We start from the raw sequence: 19,724 nt of genomic DNA, 5'->3' as shown, positions 1-19,724 counted from the left end.
TTCTGTCCCTTCCTGACCCTCCATCCCTATTCCTTTGCTAAACTTCCCCTTCCTGTCCTTTGCTGAACCTTCCCTAACATCTGATCTACAAGTGGGGTCTCAGAAGAGCTGAGTAGAAGGGGAAAATTGTGGGAGGTGGCCCAGGGGAAGATCCGATAGGGTTGCCCTGGGATACTGCAATAGTGTAATTGCCTTAGGTTTCCCGCCTTTCCTCATGTCTATCATTGGTTGTATCCTCCCCTGTTAATGTCCATCACCCTGTTGTACCATCCCCAGTTCTAGAAAATTCCCTGTTCTATGTGTTGTTATTGGTTCTCTGGCCGAAGCCACACCTCTCTCTCTCCCATCGGTTTTCCCCCGATCACCCCATCTTATCCTATTGGTTCTTTGTACCCTGACCCCACCTTTCCTCCCTCAGTTATAATCCCAACCCCTCATCTGGGGCGATGCTCTCAGTGCCTGCTTCCCTCCAGAGTGATTGTCTCCCTGCACCTCTCCTGCTACCCTCACCATCTGCCTTTCCTTCAATAAACCCTTCTGGATTACAGAAAAAAAGAAAATTAGTTATTTCTGCCCAATCTTACTGTGTGGGTTGGTATAGGAGCCTCACACAGAACTCAGCTTGCGAGGAGCCCAGTAGGTCCAATTCTTGAGGCTCCTGTGGTGCATGTGATAAGATCCGTGTCCACTCGTCCCAAGTGTCGACAGGGTTGGGCTTCTTACCTGCATAAGGGTAATCTTTAGGTGACAGGGGTACCCCCACCAGGCAAGTAGACAGCGGGATCATCTACACTTCCCATGGCTAGGCAAAAGTTATCTTGTTGCAAGGACTTCGCCAGCATGACCCAAACATTTTCTTTGGGCTGTGGGACGATCCAGCTTTCTGCTGCTTGGTAGCATAAGAGGATGATGACAGTGGCTGCAGCAGTCAGGTGACTGTGGGGTGTCTTGAGTGTTGTCATCTGGGCAGATATAGCTTAGGTGTCTTTGGCATAGCAGTAAAGAAAATAAGCATTAATAAAATTCTCATTATAACCATCCTTTCTCTCTCCCCTTTTGTTATGTATTATTAAATAAAATAAAGGGAATGGGTTAAGGGTCAAAGGAAATGGTAAGAGGGAAAGGGTGGGAAGGTACAAACAAACATTGGCATGTTTGTTTCAGATTTACAGTTTAGATTATATTTTCTGTGATGTAAAAATGTTTTTGAGCAATATTTGCAAACAATATTTCAATATATTATAAAGGATTTTCCATTTTTTTCTTCCAAGCAAGATTTAGACTTTGTTAGGAAGCTGTCCCAAGACATTCTGGCTTAAAAAGCCCTGGCATTTCCAAAGGGATGAAATGCTCCATTAGTTTTGTAACTAAGTGTAATTAATTACGTTTTTATTTCTTATGATTCGCATTTCACTAATTTTGAACTCCTATGTATCTTATTCAGAGGATATTTTCAGCATTAGCTGTTTTAGTGGGAATTTTTATCTAGGTGTCATAGACGGGAAGTAAATGTAAAAGGTACTTCAGATGTAAAATAAACATTCATTTAATTCCTATGGTAGGAACACATTTATATTTCATGGTTTCTAAATTGAGAGTACTGTAATATCTAGATCTGGGTGGCTGCTTTCGAGGGGAAATGATAAACAACATTGTCCCTTGCAGTTAGATAGCAATATTGAGAACAGTCCATTCAGCAACAAATCAAAAGATTTATATTAAAAATGAAAGTCATATTAATCTTGCCTCAGTTGCCCCAATGTATGAAACTTATTTGAAATAGAAGGTAGAAACAGTAACCTGCAAAAAATGGTGATTACACTTCAGCCTAGAGAAGTGATGATAACATGGAGGTTGAAAAGGAGCTGTCTGTAACTTGGAACTATTTTTTTCCTTCTGCATTGAAACAGACAACTCAGTATCTGCAGTAACTGACGGAAAGGATGGTCTTGTCTGATGCTTGTGTATGCTGCTTCATAGAATACATGGGGAGAGATGCATTGCAGTATGCAAAAAATCTTTGTCAGATGTAGAGTGCTTTTGATCTTGGTTTTTTATCTTGTGTGAATTTTTGTGTAGTGGGCCTTTCATATATATGGCACGGAATGGTGTGTTTTACTGATAGTGCAGGCAAAGTAAATATCTAATGCAGTGTGCTAAATGACGTGGATATGTGGATATACAGCTATTTGTGAGATTTCTGCTTTTATTTAGGTATTCCCAAGTGCAGAAGAGCAAATAAAAAATTGTAACTGGTAGCTAGATTTATTTGAACTCACTGTTTCATAGTAGCAGATACAGATAGCAGGTTTATGGTTGTTTTCCTTAGATACTCCCAAATTCAGGTAAGATAAAATATTTTCATGGTCTATGTTGACCAGGACTTGGGAGCTTTAGTCTAAACTTTGACTTAAATGCTGCAACCAGGCAATTGGCTTTATGGGCATGGCGCAATCTTTTATTTTCCATTTGTAAAACGGATGAAACCACTCAGAGCAATGGCTGATCAGCCATAAGTGAGTCTGCCACAAATCCCCAAATGGATCAGATGGCCTCTTGAGGTCTTTGGCAGTCTTATTTGCTGATTATTTTTTTGCCTCAGTTTTTCCATTTAAAGTGCAGTGCATCTGATTGGTCATATCAATGGGTGTGTCTTATCCTGTATATACTCAATTTCAACACAGTGACATCTAGTGCCAGCAAGGGGCTCCCAGCATTATTACAGTACAAATAATAAAAAAATACAGCCTTGGTGTGAGTTGGTTATTACTGCTCAAAAGCAATACAGCAGATATTTTTTATCTCCCAGGAAAAAGTTTTCACTGAGACAAAGAGAGAATTATCACTTCATGAATAAGCAACTGTATAGACTTTTGAGATAAAAAAGCAGAGATTGCAAAGGGCTTTCCAGGAATAGTATAATTTCTTTTGTTAAGTTGCTCTAAAGGACACTGTTCCTTGCCGTTTTACCTCAAAAATATATCTGTGGGGAAATTTGTTGTCCGACTTGGTGAAGTATGGTTGGGTTTTAGAGCTGTTATGAATCTTGTGCAGGAAACATGGGAACAGTTCTGATATATGACAGATGTAGTGCAACTACTATGATGAAAACCATTCAAGGAACTCATATTTTTTCTTTCTCCTATGCTGTGTTCAGAGAACCCTTCACTGTTTATCATCAGCCTGGAGTTACAGAGCTCCAAAGCTGGATGTCAGAAAACTCAGAAAACGTCACCGCTTCCAGCTCATCCCTCATGTAACTCCATGGATTTGGATGAGATTATACCAGGAGTAAGCTGAGCCCAGTGATCTTCACTGAGCCTGCTTGACTTCATGAGATTCAGCATGAGGATTTGTAATGCTAAACTGTCAGTAGAGGCCAAAGAATTGTGTAAGTGGAGTGGAGGAGTTAGGAAATGGGAAGGGGGAAGAGGAAAAAAAGTAAAGAGGGAAGAGAAAGCTGATTTTGCATGACTGTCAGTTCTGCCTATATCCTTGCCCTTTATATTTCCTCTGCTTTTATTTGGTATTCTTTTTGCCATTCTTTTATTCATTTTATTTTCATGGTTTGGTTATTTTAGCCAGTCTTTTCTCTGTGGTGCTTATTCAGTTTTTTAGCACTGTCATTGGAACAGCTTCTAATAGCTACACGTATTAATCAAGTGACAGGGACCCCCTGGGGGAAGCAATTCAGCCTTTTAGCAGCACTGGGGAAATCTCCTTTACTCTGATTCCCGTGGAGCTCTGCATATGCTTAGTAGCAAAAAGGAGCTGTGAAAAAGGAAATTTTGATAGGTCTAACGCAGGGCAGGTGGAGACCTTGGCCTGTGGATCTACTTGAAAAGAATAAACTCTCTCCATTAAAAGAGAAAATCTGGAATGGCTGCAGAATTTACTGATGTTTGTGAATATTGTGCTGTTGTGGTTGTTACTTCTCTGTTAAGTGCATTACTGCAGTGCCCAGACACAACGGTCATGGACTATGACTTGTACTTGGTACACACACTGGACTTAAAGCTGAGCTCCTATTTTGGGAAAGGCTCTCCTGGATGAAGATTATGTTTTTGAAGTGAATAAGAGAGGAAAAAAACACTAGGTTTGCAGTTCTTCTCTGAGTTTCTTTTATCATCAGGTCTTGGTGACATTTTCAGGAGCCGATAGGAAAAGTCAAATTAGAAAGCAATTTGAGATTTCCACTCTGCACAGTTACGGGATTTAAGCTCTTGTTTGACTCAGAGTTATGATCTTGAAAGTATTTTTCAGGAAATACCTTTTTTAAAGATCACTTTACTACTTGAAATCGTAATTTACAAGAGAAATCTTTTACAAGATCAAATGAGCATTTTTTCTTTTTCAGTGGGAACTTTTGAGAACACAGGAAAAAAAGTGAAGGCTTTTTTGTGTTGTGTTTTGCTTTCTGTAACTTTAGAGAGATCGTGGAGGTAGTGAAAGCTGTGCTATCGGTAAGAATAAGAGGCAAGCAGTGTTCTGTGAAAGCCTCTCATTCTGTTTTGAAGTCCAGAGGCTAAAGACAGTTGAGGAAATAATATTTAGCACTATGCAAGGAGATATGACACGCAGTTCCCACTGCAGCAAAGTCTCTATGTAGTGTTTGAGAACCTGTTTCTTCCAGGAGGAGGCAGTTTCTGTAACAAAACAAAGGCATTTTTTCACCTAACAAAACAAATGATTATGTTGGTGAGTGTAGATAGGAAATGGTGAATATGTCATTTTTGACAGTACAGGCATTACCTGAATGTTTTTTTCTATAAGAAGGTTCAGCGATGCTAAATGTAAAATAAAAAAATCTTGCTAGCATTGCTGTATTGATTGAAGACACAAAATATTCTGGTTTAGCTGATGCTTGGATTCATCATATGTTTAGTCTTTATTCTCTCTGGCTATATATATTTGTAAATGTGTTTTTGTTAAAATTAAAAACAAGTTATTGATCTGTCAAGCTTCTTCTAAAAACTCATCCTCTGTCAAGAGTTGTACTGCACAGCATGTACCCCAAAGTAGCCAATTTACAAAAGACAGATAATTTAGAAGCAAAGTTGTCATGACAACTTTAACTCCATATCCACCTTTTCCATGCAGACATTATGAATGAAGGCATGAAGGGGTTGTCAAGGGAACTTAAACTGAGCATCCTAATTTCTGGGATTCACATTTTAGTCTAAGCATTGGTTTTGTTGGGTTTTAAATACTGCTTTGTATTCAGATTTCTAGTCCTGTATTTAGACTTCTAGATTATTTTGGGATCTTACAGATGAAGGGCATGCATAATATGCAAGAAGAGAAAAAGAAAATACTCCTAAGACTTCTGTTGAAATTTGCATAGAATTCCACATATAGCATTGTGCTAAACCTCACTTTCAGCAGTACTTCCTGTGAAGAGAGGGCTCTTGGGTACCTTTATTCTAGATATGTGTCTGTGGTTTCTATTCCATGGCAGTTTTACCTTGGGATAGCACCACAGAGCTAAATGGCACTATTTCTAATGCACAGCAGTGTAAGTAAAACAAATCCAGATAAGCCTGTCCTTTAATAAACGTAACAGACTTTCCTTCCTTTTTTCTTGTGTAAACAAAGTGAAATAAATACAATGACCTTTTACTCTGGTCAGTCACTGGAGCACTAATGGCTACCTCGAGTCCAACAAGGAACCATCTTCCTTGGATCTCACTTAGGGGTACAGCTAATGTGGAAGAATAAGTGATGTTGGATGTCTGACTTGTTTTGTCAGAGCAGAAACCACTCCCTAATGATTTACAATTATATCTTCAGTGAGAAAGCAATGGATAGATGGCTGTTTCTTTCCTGTGCTAGCATCAGTAAAGCACCAACACGGTTTTGGAAAAAGTTTGTGCTGTTTGTCACCCCCAGGGACCTGCAAGCCCACCTTCTCTCCATTCATTCAGCTGACTTTCCCAGTCTGTCCCTGACTGTGCACTTTCTGCAGAGCCTTCCTGTTAGGCTGCAGTACTGCTGCAAGCACACAGGAAATTTGGTGTAACGTCCAAATACACAATGTTACATGCTGGAAGCAGATTGATGAACTGTTTCATTTCAGTCCAGTGTTCAAGGCTCCAGTGCGTAGGAGAGAAATTGCCATAGTCTGCACTGATTCATCTGGACTTGAGCTTTGAACTTCGGACCAGATGTTGGTACTAGCTGATACAAGTGATATGGAGTAAAAGCTGCTGGAATACAAGAGTCTAAGCATGAATTGCAAATTGAAGACATACCAATGAATGGTTTCAGCAATAACTTTTGACTAGAGATTCATGGGGCCCATCTGTGCTAGAAAGTGATCAGCTGCTGACCGCTGTTTTTAACAAGAGTGCAACAACATCGGAAAACTCTCCAGGGCAGGATTAAAATTCAGGCACTAGGAGGAAGCTTTCCCTGCTGTTGCCCTGGATCACCTTTTCCATGGATAAGAGCCTTCGCTGCTGTGGTGCCTTGCCAAAGGCACCTGTTGTGGAAAAGAAGGATACTCAGGGTAAAGCAGATGAGAGCTTGCACAAAGAAGAAAGAATCACCAAACAGAAGCAGGGCTGTATTCTGAAATGACCCCTTGGGGAAAACTGGTCAAAGCCACACTCCTGGGCATATCTGAAAAGCTGCTGCCTCTCTCTGCAGGGATGAAAGTTTGGGAAAATCTGTGGAGTAAAGAGCTGTGTCAGGAGGATAGGAAGAAGCATAAGCTGGAGAATATAGGGGCAGCAGTTGTCAGCTGAGTGAATGATTCTGATAAACTGAGTTTTATAAACACTTTGAGCAAAATTCTGTACCTGCTTCTGGTCTGTGACTGTTCCATCCCTGTGGCAAATCTCTTCCATACATTCTGTACAGTTCCTATTGACTTTAAGGATGAGTTTGGAATAATCAATCAGATCTTAAAATGTACCCAATTCACAGTGCAGGTAGCACACCTGTATTAAGAAAGGTCCATGCAGTGTTGCTGGCTGTGTGTTATTGTTGGGAGATGTGTAAATGAATTTGAAGTGGTTACAAAGTTATTCATAGTCTGATAACTAAAGGAGATGAGAAAGACCTATTACTATGAATTTTACTGTCATAAGCACAGAAGGTTTCCCACCACCTTGAGGAAAACATTTGAATTATATTTAAAATAATTAAACAACTTGTCCAAGTATGGGGAGGAGTGGGAGCAAAGCCAAGAAAGCTTCACTGTCTAATTTTAAAGCATATGGCACAATTAATAATGGACTGAAGCTGCAAAATTGGAGCTGGATACCGGGAGTTTTGGATAGTGTGCATTAATTCAAAATGAACCGCACTTGAACACCACAGTGACAGGTACATAGAAGGATCTAATAATGCATACATTCTGGAGATATAAAACTGTAGAAGTCTGCTGATGCATAGGGGAAATAAGTGAAAATCAGCTATTACTTTTATTGGCTATGAACACTTCACTAGAAAGGCTTCATTACCTAGTAAAAGCTGACATGGAGACCCCTTATATTTTTAGTGGCTGTGAGCATTTTCCATATGATTGGGACATGTAATGTTAAAGCAACAGATTTGTTTGGACTCTTGACTCAAGAACTGTGGCCTCCAGGTCATAAATTTTATGATTTCATAGCTTACTTAAAAATCCCCATTCCTCTCTTCCCCCAGCAAAGTTTGCTAGGAGTTCAAGTTCAAGGGCCATTTACCCTCTTTGAAAAATGGGATCGTGAATGGTCAGTTTTTCTTGGCATGCATGATTTGTGTTGTTCAGATTGGGATCCTGGACAGAACACACGCAAAAGAGCTCTGTTCCCTTGGTCTTTATGGACCATCTTTCAAGATCAGCATTTTTGATGTGTGTACACTCATTTTTGGTGTCACTTAGCATCTTTTCTGTCATCATTCTGCAAATTGTTACCTGTGAGTGCTCTTGCTAACTTCAGGGGAAGCAGTTTCATCAGTATGACTGTGTATGCTTCAATAAAAATTTGGGGGAGGGGAGCTTTCCTTTGTTTTCCTTTATAAATACCACTATAAAGGTTAAAACTCTTGCTTTAACCAAAGAAGATAGTATATGACATTACAAGATCACAAAATTGGGTGGCTACGTGGGAAAATGCCTTGTTTGGGTTTTATATGTATTATGCCCTAATTCTCCCTCTCTTGTAGTGTCTTGTAAGTTTTATGGCCAGAGAAAGCATGGGAATTGGAGCTCATCTGGTCCCATTATACAGGATTCATAAGCTTGCACAGAGAATCTGAAGTCAAGTCAGAGAGGCAAGAGCTGGCTGTTCTGTCTAGTCTGCTTTGATAACATCTTTTGCAGATAAGCAGCTACTGGCATCATGTACCATTTTTATTTTCTGTGTGATCAGGCCTGCCTTTACCCAGAAGAAGATTTCTATATAGCTTTTTAAAAGCAGTTTGATGTTTTTATTTGCTAGACCTACTATTTCCCTGGTTTATTTTAGTGGCTTGGGTACAGGCTGTGGTACCTGCTCTAGGATGGGCATGTAGAAATGCATTTATTTGTTTTATTTGCAGAGCAGAAAAGGAAAGTCTGGAAATAATTTTCTATCTATAAAGGGTGTCTCAAGGTCCCTACCAGAAGTTCAACCTTGTTGTGATGGGGGAATGAACATTCCTCTGAAGTGCTTAACTGTCTGACATTGGACACAACTGGAGTGGGGAAGTGGAAGTGGAGAAGAAAGGAATAAGCAAGTGTTTTTCAGTCATGCAGTGAAATGCTTTCCCCTCTGAGCAAGACAAAAGAGGAACCTGTGATTGCCTCCCAAGGCTCCTTCCTAATGTGGCATAGCTAAATGTTACCCTCTATTGAGTACTGTGTCTGAGTGTCACTGTCAAGCCCCAAGGAAACAAATTCAGAGAAAACAATTGGCCTTCATGCCTCTGGATTGTAATGTTAATTGCCTGATTTAATGCAACTTAAGTTAAGAATTTCAGCTAGAGACAGTTCTGCTACCCTCAGTCTCTGTCTTAGATTCCTATTCCTTTCCTGAATAAAGTGTCATCTCTAACTTTGAAATTTTTGGATTTGTCAGTTTGTGGTAGATCAAACAAAGTAAGATTTAAATGCAGAATTTTTAATATATGTGTCTTCTTATGCCTTATTAATGCAATCATTCAGCTTAGGAAAAATATGCCAAAGATAACAAACTTGCAGAGTGCATTCTTTCTTCCTCCTTCAGAAAATATAGGTTATGCTTATGAAGATTAGCTGCTTGCTTTGGAAAGTGGAGTGATCTATTTTTATGCAGGTGAGGAAAAATATGGACAGCAAGTGTTTATGCCTTTTATGTCCTTCAGGACCTAATTCCGTCAGGTTCAGAGCAGTATTGCCCACAAAGTCTTAGCCTGGTACAGGCGGAGCCCAGGATGTCAGGGAGTAAAGCTAGGTAGGAGCAGGTGCAGAAGGAGCTTTGGCTGGTCTGTAGGTTCAGGGCACATTGTGCAGTGGGCATGTGGCCTTCACAAACCTGTTCTTGCCCACCACACAGGCAGAAGGGTTGCAAGGACAGCTGACAATCCCACAAGCAGAGCAAAATTCACACTTGGGGGTGATACCTGGTGAGGAGGAGGCGGACACATCTCTGACTTGACCCTGGATCTCTTCTCTCCTGCTGTTGTTTTGTCAGGTGAGCCAGATCAGCCATACAGTAAATAATAAATAACTAAATTATCTCCTTTTTATTCTAGTGGATATTTTTAACCTTTGCACAGAAGGTAAGTGAGACTTGATTATGCATCTTCATAACTGGGTGTGTTGAGGATTTTCAGGATGGAGCCAACACTGAAATATTTCCTCTTTCTGGTTGCATTGTTGCATGATATGGTTCTTACCAGCACAGGGTTATTGTGGTTGATAGGCTGACAGGTAAGAGGGGTAAATGCAAATACTGCTTCAGTTCATTTGGTTACTTTTACAACTAGTCCTTGCTGGAGTAGTATTTTCAATGCCTGTTAACCCAGACCTATATTACAAGCACAGAAGAAATGAGGACCTGATTTAATGATTTTGCCATGTAGCAGCTTAAAACATGCATCCTAAAATTATTTATTAATTGGATTTTGCATGCTGAATATCTAAGCCTTGTTTGCAGCAGGAGGTGTGAGGATTTGCAATTTGCAAAACTTGTAGGTGGTGATTAGTCTGTTAAATCCTATTCAAAACTGGCCTGGCTTATTTCTCAGCTGTGAGAGAGATCTTTAGGCAAATGTCCTAATACGTTCGCCATATGAACACTTTACAGGTCAGTGTCTGTATATTCAAAAGTATTTTACTTAGCTATAAAATCTTCCTCACAGTTTCATTATCATAAACAGGTGGTGACAAAAGTAGTTCAGAGCTTTGCACGCCATGCGTTGGCTTTATATTCATTTTTAGTTACAATTCTTCTGGGGTTACCCACAATGACTCAAGGTCTTACACTAATTGAACAGGAGGAAAGAATAAAATTAATGGACCTCAAAGGTCAGTATGTGGCTTATGACTCATATAATAATTTATTGTAAATACATGATAGTGGCTGTACGTGTGTAGTCAGATGGCAGCCTATAAAGGTCTGGCACCTGGGGTCCACCGCCTGTTTTCATCTAGAAAACCCCCTCCTCTTAGTACTGCTTTGGTCATTCATGATACATTTAATTTCTTCTGCTTTGCTCATATATTGCAACTTTTGTTATTTTTGGTCTTTGTGTTTCTGGTCTTGCTAAAGAAAATGAGCAAAAGTTCTTCTGAAACAGTGCTGTGTTCCCAGTAGTAAATGCTTAAATTAGAAGAAACTGAACAATAGTGGTGCATTTTTTTCTCAGAAATCTGTCCTGACTTCCAATTCAAGTTTGCTGGATGCTGTTGGAAGTGTTATGTGTTTGCAAATACTTGTGTTGGACTGGTCTGGACTGCAAGAGTCTGACCTCTGTGGCATACAAGAGTCCTTGTAGCCCTTGGGTCCCATCATCACAGGCTTGCTGCAGGATGGATGAGACTTGCTGCAAATACTCTGTAGTGTGGTTCTGCATATTAGCCGAACCACTGTGATTTCCAAATTTTGATGAAGCAGGGAAATACACACAGCGGAGAGAGACATTATAAATGTCCTAGCTGTGGAAAATGCATTTCTTGTTCTTTTGCATTTTTTCAGACAGTGATTTTTTTTCACAGTGATTGAGTTATAAGACAGAAATTTCTAGAAAAGTAGATTCAAACATTAAAAGATGCTTTTTGTTTTGGGTTTTTTAAATATTGTTCTGTAATTTCCCAACAAATGTTCTAGGAGCTTCTCTTGAAAACACAGGAGAAAATTACTTTTAAAGCTTAATAATTTGAACTGGCAGAGATGTCAGAAGTGAAATCTGGACCTGGTACCTTTCCTAGGTCTGTAATGCAATAATTGACTAATGCCAGCTGTGGCAGCAACTATTTGTCCACTGGAATGAGACCAGGCATTAGATACTAATGCTTTCTAGTCACTAATGAACTCTTCAAGATTTGAACCAATAATTTACAGGTTAATGATCTCAAATCTTATTACCAGTGTGCATGGAAATAATTGAGAATTCTGGAGCAAGGGGGACTAAACTGCTTAGTAACACTCCTTAAAACAGTAAGAAACATTTTTCTTATAAATGGCTTGCCTTTAAAATGTTCTAAAGTGATTGTACAAACTTCATATCTTAGTTATACCCTTGATTTCCTCAGTGCCAGAAGAATTATTGTTTTCCAAGTACCCAAAAGTGTAATCTGGGGTCAATAAATGAACAGAACCAAGATCAACCAAGCTATGTTTATTTTAAGTCCCTAACCATACATCCTGAAAGTTCCTTTTCAACATCCAGTGTACCTGTGGAACCAATAATTCCAGTGTGACTTGTCTTCCTATAAAATTCTGTCTGTTGGTAGAAAATTAAGTTTCTTATCTCTGATTTAACCCCTATTGAACAGTGTGAGCCATGGCTGGATGAATTTTTTTTCTTTGAGGTGATGGATAGAGCAATATATCTCAAACTCATTCCACTGTACCTGTATGACTTCGCTTGTTCTTACAATGAATGGTTTCCATATCCTGGGTCCCCAGTTCCTGTACATGAAAGCTACGAAAGATGGCATTTGGGTGAGACTGGGCTCTTGCCTTACATGTTAAGGTAAGACCCTTACTGCCACTAGGACGTTCTGAGGCATATACATTTTTAAATCATATCTACAGAGTGTGAATGAGAGCACATGTGTGTAAGGCATTGGAATTAGTGGCAAAGTAGTATTTAAAGTAATGGTGTATACATGGTAGGTCAAAAAGACTGAGAAAAGGAAGATAAAGTAGAGGAATGATGTAAATAAAATTCTAAGTGTTGGAAGTAGTGATAATTGTTCCATGACCTCATCACAGATACAAAGCTGATGCAAAACAGCTCACACTGGATACGAGCTTTTTTCGTCAAGAGAGGCTGCAAAGGCTCCAATGTTCATGCATTTCATCACTACTCAGGATGAATCCAGAAGACTGGATAAGAGCTTTCCAGCTGGTGTCTCTCACCCTCTATGTCACCATAAGGCATCCAGGACAAGGTACTTGAATACACAAACATCTCAGTTCTTATAACCATAGAGGAATGAGAGAATTTTGAGAGAATGGATGTGGGTGAGGCAAATCTGTTTCTTCAAAAATAAAAGTCTATTTCCCTATCTGTGTGGCCTTGCCTTGAGTTTTGCTTCTTTGACTGATGTATAGGAACCCTTCTGAGGTATCTGAGCCTGCTCCAGCTGTCTTTACAAACCTCATGTTGTTATCCCACTCCTGGAGACACCTGGGCTTTATAAAAAGAATCTGCATCAGAACAGACAGTTCTGGCAAAGACATAATCATCAGGTTTTCCTCTTCTAAAATGCTGTGAAATAGTTTGGCACTGGATAATGGGGGATAATACAGGACAAGATTATTGACATACTATGAGGAAAGTTACATGATGAAGTTAACCAATTTCAAACCCAAGCTAATCCTGCACTGCTGCCAGTTGTGGAATGGCCTTGTCAAGGTATTATATTAGCTTAATTCTTGCCTTGTAACACACCACTTTGACCAGTTTTCTGACACTTTGTATAGACAAGAAATAAATTAAAGCTTTAGAGATAAAGCATATATACAACCTTTTTTTTTATTTTGTACAAATGCAGACCTAACATTAGGAAAGGGATTGCTACATTATGGTACTGAATTTTATGAAATGTAATTACAAGTCCAAAGATATTTTGTGTGGAAGGAAAAAGCTTACTGTACACTATTAAAGTGTTTTATGTCCAGAGATGAGTGACACAATGCATTATGGGGCTAGAATAAGCATAATTGTCCAGGAAGAAATAATTGAAAATAGTCCTTTAGATGTCAAAATAAAGCTATGCATCATGTGAGACTGTCAGCAGTTATTACATATCTTTGGTTGTAGAGACAAGCTTCCTTGGGGGCTCATAATTTATGCTTCAAACAAAATAAAGTTATTTAGGTCTTCTACTTCAGCATATCCATGTGGGCACTGCTGGACTGGTTGAGTTTCAAGTGGCCACATATTTTGCCATTACCCTGCTGGAGTAACTGGGGTCTGTGAACCATGGGGAGGCAGGACACCCCACAAGTCCCCTGGTCTACTGACCTTGGTTGTTCCCAGTGTCTCAGCAGGATGGGAGCATGGGAAAAACATGCTAGTGCCTACAGCAGAGTGAGCTCATATGTGCTGGCTGCAGCCCCAGCAGAGCTGGAGGGCACAGCCTTCTTTCTCTACAAGGATCATGTGCATCTGCTGTGCAGGATGGGAAAAATACTCTTCTAACATGAGAAGTCACAGCTCTGGCTGTGGTCTTGGGATGGAGGGGCAGGCTCATAAGCAAACATTTTTAATTAATATTGTCTCTTAACTGAAAAGAAATCCATAAATATGTGTCTGTCTTGAATTTCTTTTTTTGAAAGCTGAGAGTCTTTGAATGGGCGTATATATGCATTTTACATACGGGTGATGTTAATTACTTCAGTCAGCTTGTTATAAACTAGCAAAGTTTATTTTATTTTTGAATAACAGCAATGTATCACACAGGAACACCCTGAGAGTTAATTAACATTGGGTAACCAATTTGATATTCCTTAGATAAAAGCTCTGCACAAGCTGAATACTCTTGCAGTTCAGGAAAGGCTGCAGTACCTTTGTTCACATGCAGCAGTAACTTCACAAGAAAGCCCAGTAGAGCTCATTTAACTTAATTCAGCAGCAGTGACATGCACTAAACACGAGCCAGCCCTCCCTTCTACTGTGTTACCAGTGATTAATACATATTTAGCACCATTGCGGTGAAGAAAAATCACAATAATTTTGTTTGTAAGTGTATGACTATATATTAAAAAAAAAAAAAGGTTATTGAAACTATAGTCCATATCTGTATATGAAGGCTGCTGTGAAAAGTGTGTTCCACTTTAAAATGCAAACCACATATAGACTGTAAGATGAATATTGCTGGGCTGTAGTTTTTCAGCCAGAATAATAATTATTCTTTCAGTGAGCATCTGAGGATCTTGGCTGGGTGGAGAAGGAGAAGGAGGAGAAGGAGAAGGAGGCTAGCAGTGGAAGAGGGCTGTAGTTTGCTGGAATAATTTTAAAGAACTGGTTCATCATCTGCTGGTGATATTCATAGCTCCTTCTGCTGAGTGAGGTAGAATCACACACCTTTCTGTATATATGTGCTTACTTACATAAATGCAAACATAAGATGCAGTCTGTAAAATCTGTGCTTTACATCATAGTTATACCAGTAAAACAGAAAGGAGGCCAGTCCATGCTTACTTGAATGTCCAGGAAGTGATGAGAGGAGTTTTGAAAACATCTGGATGAAGGGAATAATAATGGAAACATAAACACATGAAGAGGTTTACTGGAAATTACTGGATCAGGTTGAGAAGTGTGTTAACTACCTGAGGAGCACTCCAAGACTGGTAATGGTGACAGCAAAGGAATAAAAGTCCTCTGGATAAAGCAACCTAGCTGGACCCACACTACCCAACTGTAGGGTTGGAAATCTGCTGGAACAAATTTTCATGCATTTGTTTTGATTGAAATGGGCAGAATTAGTAATGTAACATGAACCAAAATCAGATGCTACCTGGGGAAAGCTATCCCAAAACCTTGTCATTCCTAATCCTCAAGGAAAGACGATAAAGAAGCATTTCACCAATCAATTTTGCATCTGAGGAGAAAAGCAGATATGTATTAAAACTTGTTAAAAGATCCAAGAGTCAAAGAACCTCACATAAATTTGCAACAAATATTTCTGATTATAAATACTGCCATTGTTATGGTCAAAGTAAAATAACAGTGTGAAATACAGTGCAGATATCAAGGAATATAAGAAATAAATCTATATAGCTATTAGAACAACAATCTGACAGGGACCTCAAGCATTTTGGAAGAAAGGCTTAAAACTGGAATGAATCCACTTCAGACAATAAATATAGTTTAAAATCACAAAAAGAGAATTTTATGAAGACCAATCTGAAGAATATGTTTTCAGGAATAAAGCTCCAGTACAGTTTAGAGGAATGTAGTAACTCCACAATGCTGTGCAAAACAATTTGGTGGTGGTACTAGATCATAAACTGGAGAAGGGTCAACAATGTAAAGTTGGCTTAGAAAGGACTTATGTCTCTCCTGGATGCATTGGCAGCCACTCCTAGGTGAAATATGATGTTAGCTAATTTAGTTTACCTCACATTTACAAAATCTGTGTTCGAGGAATGTTTTAGATGTTATATTTTAAGAAAATGCAGAATAACATAAAAGATGCTCAACAGAGAGAAAGAAATGTGGCCTATGAGAAAAAGAGAAGAGAAAGTGGATGACAGGACTGGAATTTTCAATGACAATGAAGGTGTAAGGAGGCTGGTGATCAATGCTTCTCCCTGTCTGTGGGGAGAGGGATCAGAAGTAATCAGATTAATTTGTAGCAAGGGAGATTTAGGTTAGATATTAGGAGAAACTTTCTAACTATAAAGATATTTAAGCACTGGAACAGATTGCCTTGGGAGCCTGTGTGGTCCCACTGCCAGTTTTAAAGAAAAGTCTAGTTTCTCAGAGGTAGTCTAAGGCTGGCTGAACTTGTCTGAAAGCTCCTCACCAGGAGGAGCTGATGACCACTCAGAACTCCCCCTTTTCCCATAGGACTGTCATATACATTATGCACAAAATGTAATATAGAATGAGTAAAGTCTTCCATAAAAGTTGATGGGTTTAAATGTTATTAGTCACTATGTTCAGAAGAGCCTGTGAAAAACTTTACACTTGGGGCCTTCACAGGATGGGGAAAGACTCATGCAGCAGTCCCGGGAGTTTGAGAAGTCTGAATCTGAACAGCTCCCTGCATATTGTTATGTTACACCAAGTTGGGTCTCTTCATGCAACCTTTGTAGAAATTAAAATGCAGGGAAGAAATTAAAATGCACTGATGCTTCATCCATGTGGCTTTCTACCTATCAATGGGCTCTTTACTATAGTGCTGTGCGTCTCTGTAGAAGTGACTAGAAAGTGTCATGCACCATTGCTGGGTAATATCTGTTATTTTCCTTAAAGTAACTGCACACTGTCTGTGAAGCAAGGCAAAAATAGCTAAAGTAAATAAAAAAAAAGCATGCACAGTCATAACTGAGGGCTTGGTTCTGAAATCTGCTGTTTGGAAGCCAACTGTAGAGTTGAGATTTTTTTCAGATGCACAGACAGGAAAAGGAGCATGTAACTGAAATATCTTCTTAGATGAAATGGTGTAAGGAATCTGAAAGGATGAAAAAAATCTGGTTGTACCTGTAAGTCACTAAATACTTAATGAAAGATGATTTAGTTGTATTCAGATTTAAATCAGTTTCCTTTATGGTAGTTTTAGGAAGATTTGTCACAGAATCATAGAGTAGTAGAAGGATACAGGCCAGGAGGTACCTGCTCTAGTCCAAGTACCTCCTAACAGCAGGTCAGGATCTTGTCAAGTTGTGAATATCTGCAAACAAAAAGATTCCACATCCTCTCTGTACAGCCTGTGCTGATGATTGACCACTTTCATGTTCAAAATGTTTCCCTGATGTCTAATTACAATTCCCTATGTTGTCTCTCATGACTGTTGAGAAGTGCCTGCCTCTGGCTTCTTCACATCCTCTTATTAGGTATTTCTTTTAAGGGCAACAACAAGATCCCCTCTGAGCCTTCTCTTCTCCAGCCCGAATGAACCTAATTCTCTCACAAGGCAAGAGCTGCATCCCTTCATTGGACATCCTCCAGCTTATTATTTCTTGTACAAATCTGGTCATAATACTCTAGATGTGATCTCATGAGTGCTGATAGAGAAGGATCACCCTTTTCAATCTGACCAGGAGATTTTTTTTACCTTTTTTTGCTACAATGACTTATTGCTGATTCATGCTCTTGTCCACTGGGACAATTAAGTACTTTTCTGCAAAACTGCTTTCCAGCCAGTCCACACTATGCCTGATTGTTAGATAGGATTGTTGTGTCCCAGGTGCAATTTTAAAGGCAGATTTGAAATGCCATGTCAAGGAGCTCTGAGGCTATGTTTACACTAGTAAAAATAAATTTAAGCTTGCCAGAGGTCTAAGCATCAAAACCTTGTCGTGCTCTAGCTGAATGTTAATGGTCATTTTGTAATTCAGCATTCATAGGTGTTTGATATTAGGAACATATCTAAAGGTACAAATGAATGTCTTCATACATTCTGAGGTTTAATTGTAGGAAAAGGTGTGTGCATAGTGTCCAAATCAGTAAATATGAATCACTAGGAGTTGCAGGGTGTCATGCTTAGTAAACACTGTGTAAAAATGCAAAGCTCAAAGAAATGGGTCATAAATGCTTTGTTCTGTTTGGGAGAGTTTAGGATCATTTTAACCATGGTTTTTGTACAGTCTAGATAAACTTTGTTGAAAATAGGTAAGGATCAGAAGTTATTGCCTTTGTTGCCCTTCACCTGCTGGGGCTGAAGAGCTGAAGAAAGGTGAAACAAGAGGGTGCTTTTCCTGGCTCTGTGCTGCACAGAGAAGTCATCTTTTTTGCATGGGGTTGGTAGGTCATTGGAATCTACCACAGTTTAGGCATTTTGTTCACTGTGGGCAGGTGCCGGACACGGCAATCTGTGCCTGCCTGTGTTGGATAACTCTCCAAATGCAGCACTTTTTTATATTGTGTCAGCCTCTGTGGTCATCAGCATAAGAAGGATGTGAACTTCTTAAGTGGGTCCAGAGGAGCGCTGTATTCAGTATGGCAGGTGTAACATGGAGCATGTCTGGCTTTGTTGGTTGCTTCTTTTTCATCCATGTTAACCCAAGTGACTGGAAAGGAAATACAGACATTCTTGACTGGAATCTATTCTCCTGCTGAGGCATCCACATGAAAGAGCCATGATACTTTATGTCAGGTTTTTAATTTTGCCTTATAAGCCTTACTGCAAGTTGTTTATTTTTAGAAATATTAGGGACTGGCATTATACAATATGGATGTTCAGCAATTACTGAGAGAGGAACAGAAATAATTAATCCTCTGGCTGCTTTTCTGGCTTTCATTCAGTCAATAGAGTGTTCTTATAAGAGACAAGCAATGGGAACCTGATGTGGCCCCTCACAACCTTTCAGAATTGCTCTGCCTGCAGTAAACAGATGTTTCCATACAGTCCACTCACAATACCCCAGTGACATCTAGAAGGATTCTTCTCATCAGTTCTGATCATGGTAATGGCAGGAGGGACCTGCAGCTGGAACAGCCTGGTGAAAGTTCCTTGTCCATCCAGTCACTGGAGTTCTCTCCAATGTGTATCTTCAAGCAGCCTTGCTCTTGGACCATGCTTTACATCCTGCCCTTATCGTTTCAGTGGATAGCAGCATCTATCATGGAATCATGCAGTCATACAATCACAGAGTGCTTTGGGTTGGAAGTAACCTCGAAGATCATCCAGTTCCAATCCCCCTGCGGTGGGCAGGGACACATTCCAGTAGACCAGGTTGCTCAAAACCCCATCCACCCTGGCCTTGAACACTCCCAGGAATGATGCATCCACCACTTCTCTGAGCAACCTGTGCCAGTCTGACTGTCCTCACGGTATCATCTAATCTAAACCTGCCCTCTATTCAGTTTAAAGCCATTTCCCCTTTCCTCTTACTACTACATGCCTTGTAAAAAGTCACCAGCTCTCTTGTAGCCCCTTCAGGTACTCTAAGGTGCTAAAAGGTGTCCCTTTCCTTCTCTGTCTGAACTACCCCAACTGTCTCAGCCTCTCTTCATAGGAGAGGTATACCAGTCCTTTGATCATATTAATGACCCTTCTCTGGACTCACTTAAGAGGTCCACATCCTTCTTATGTTAGTGACTCCAGAGGTGGACACAATATCAAAAAGTGCTTCACTTGGAGGGTTATCTAACACAGTAACAGGAAGGATTAAGTCCTGAACCTGCCAGCATACATCTACAAAACAAAGCAGACAGTGTGGACTGGGTGGTGTGTACAGCTCTCTTTATAGAACAGTCAGAGTCCTGATGGACAAGTTAAACAACAGCCAGCAATGTGCCCCTGTGGTGAAGAACAATTCAGAACCATATCCTGGACGGCCTTAATGAAAACACAGGCAGAAGGTTGAGGACCATTATTCTTTTCTTTTATTTGGGATTTATGAGTGGCGCTTGGAGCACTGTGTCTGGTT

General features: G+C 39.8%; 1 long non-coding RNA gene across 1 annotated transcript; it reads left to right on the top strand.

The window, feature by feature from the left end:
* The first annotated feature begins 1,221 nt into the window (after positions 1-1,221).
* On the top strand, positions 1,222-13,487 carry LOC137469081 (uncharacterized). Its single transcript, XR_010996335.1, has 3 exons — positions 1,222-3,391; positions 9,313-9,401; positions 9,504-13,487. It is a non-coding gene; the product is annotated as an uncharacterized lncRNA (long non-coding RNA).
* Positions 13,488-19,724: the final 6,237 nt, after the last annotated feature.

This window comes from Anomalospiza imberbis, chromosome 2 (assembly GCF_031753505.1).
Source record: "Anomalospiza imberbis isolate Cuckoo-Finch-1a 21T00152 chromosome 2, ASM3175350v1, whole genome shotgun sequence".
NCBI classification, from domain to species: Eukaryota; Metazoa; Chordata; class Aves; order Passeriformes; family Viduidae; genus Anomalospiza; species Anomalospiza imberbis.
Note: the sequence above shows the minus strand (reverse complement) of the source record. Positions and strands in the feature narration are given on the sequence as shown.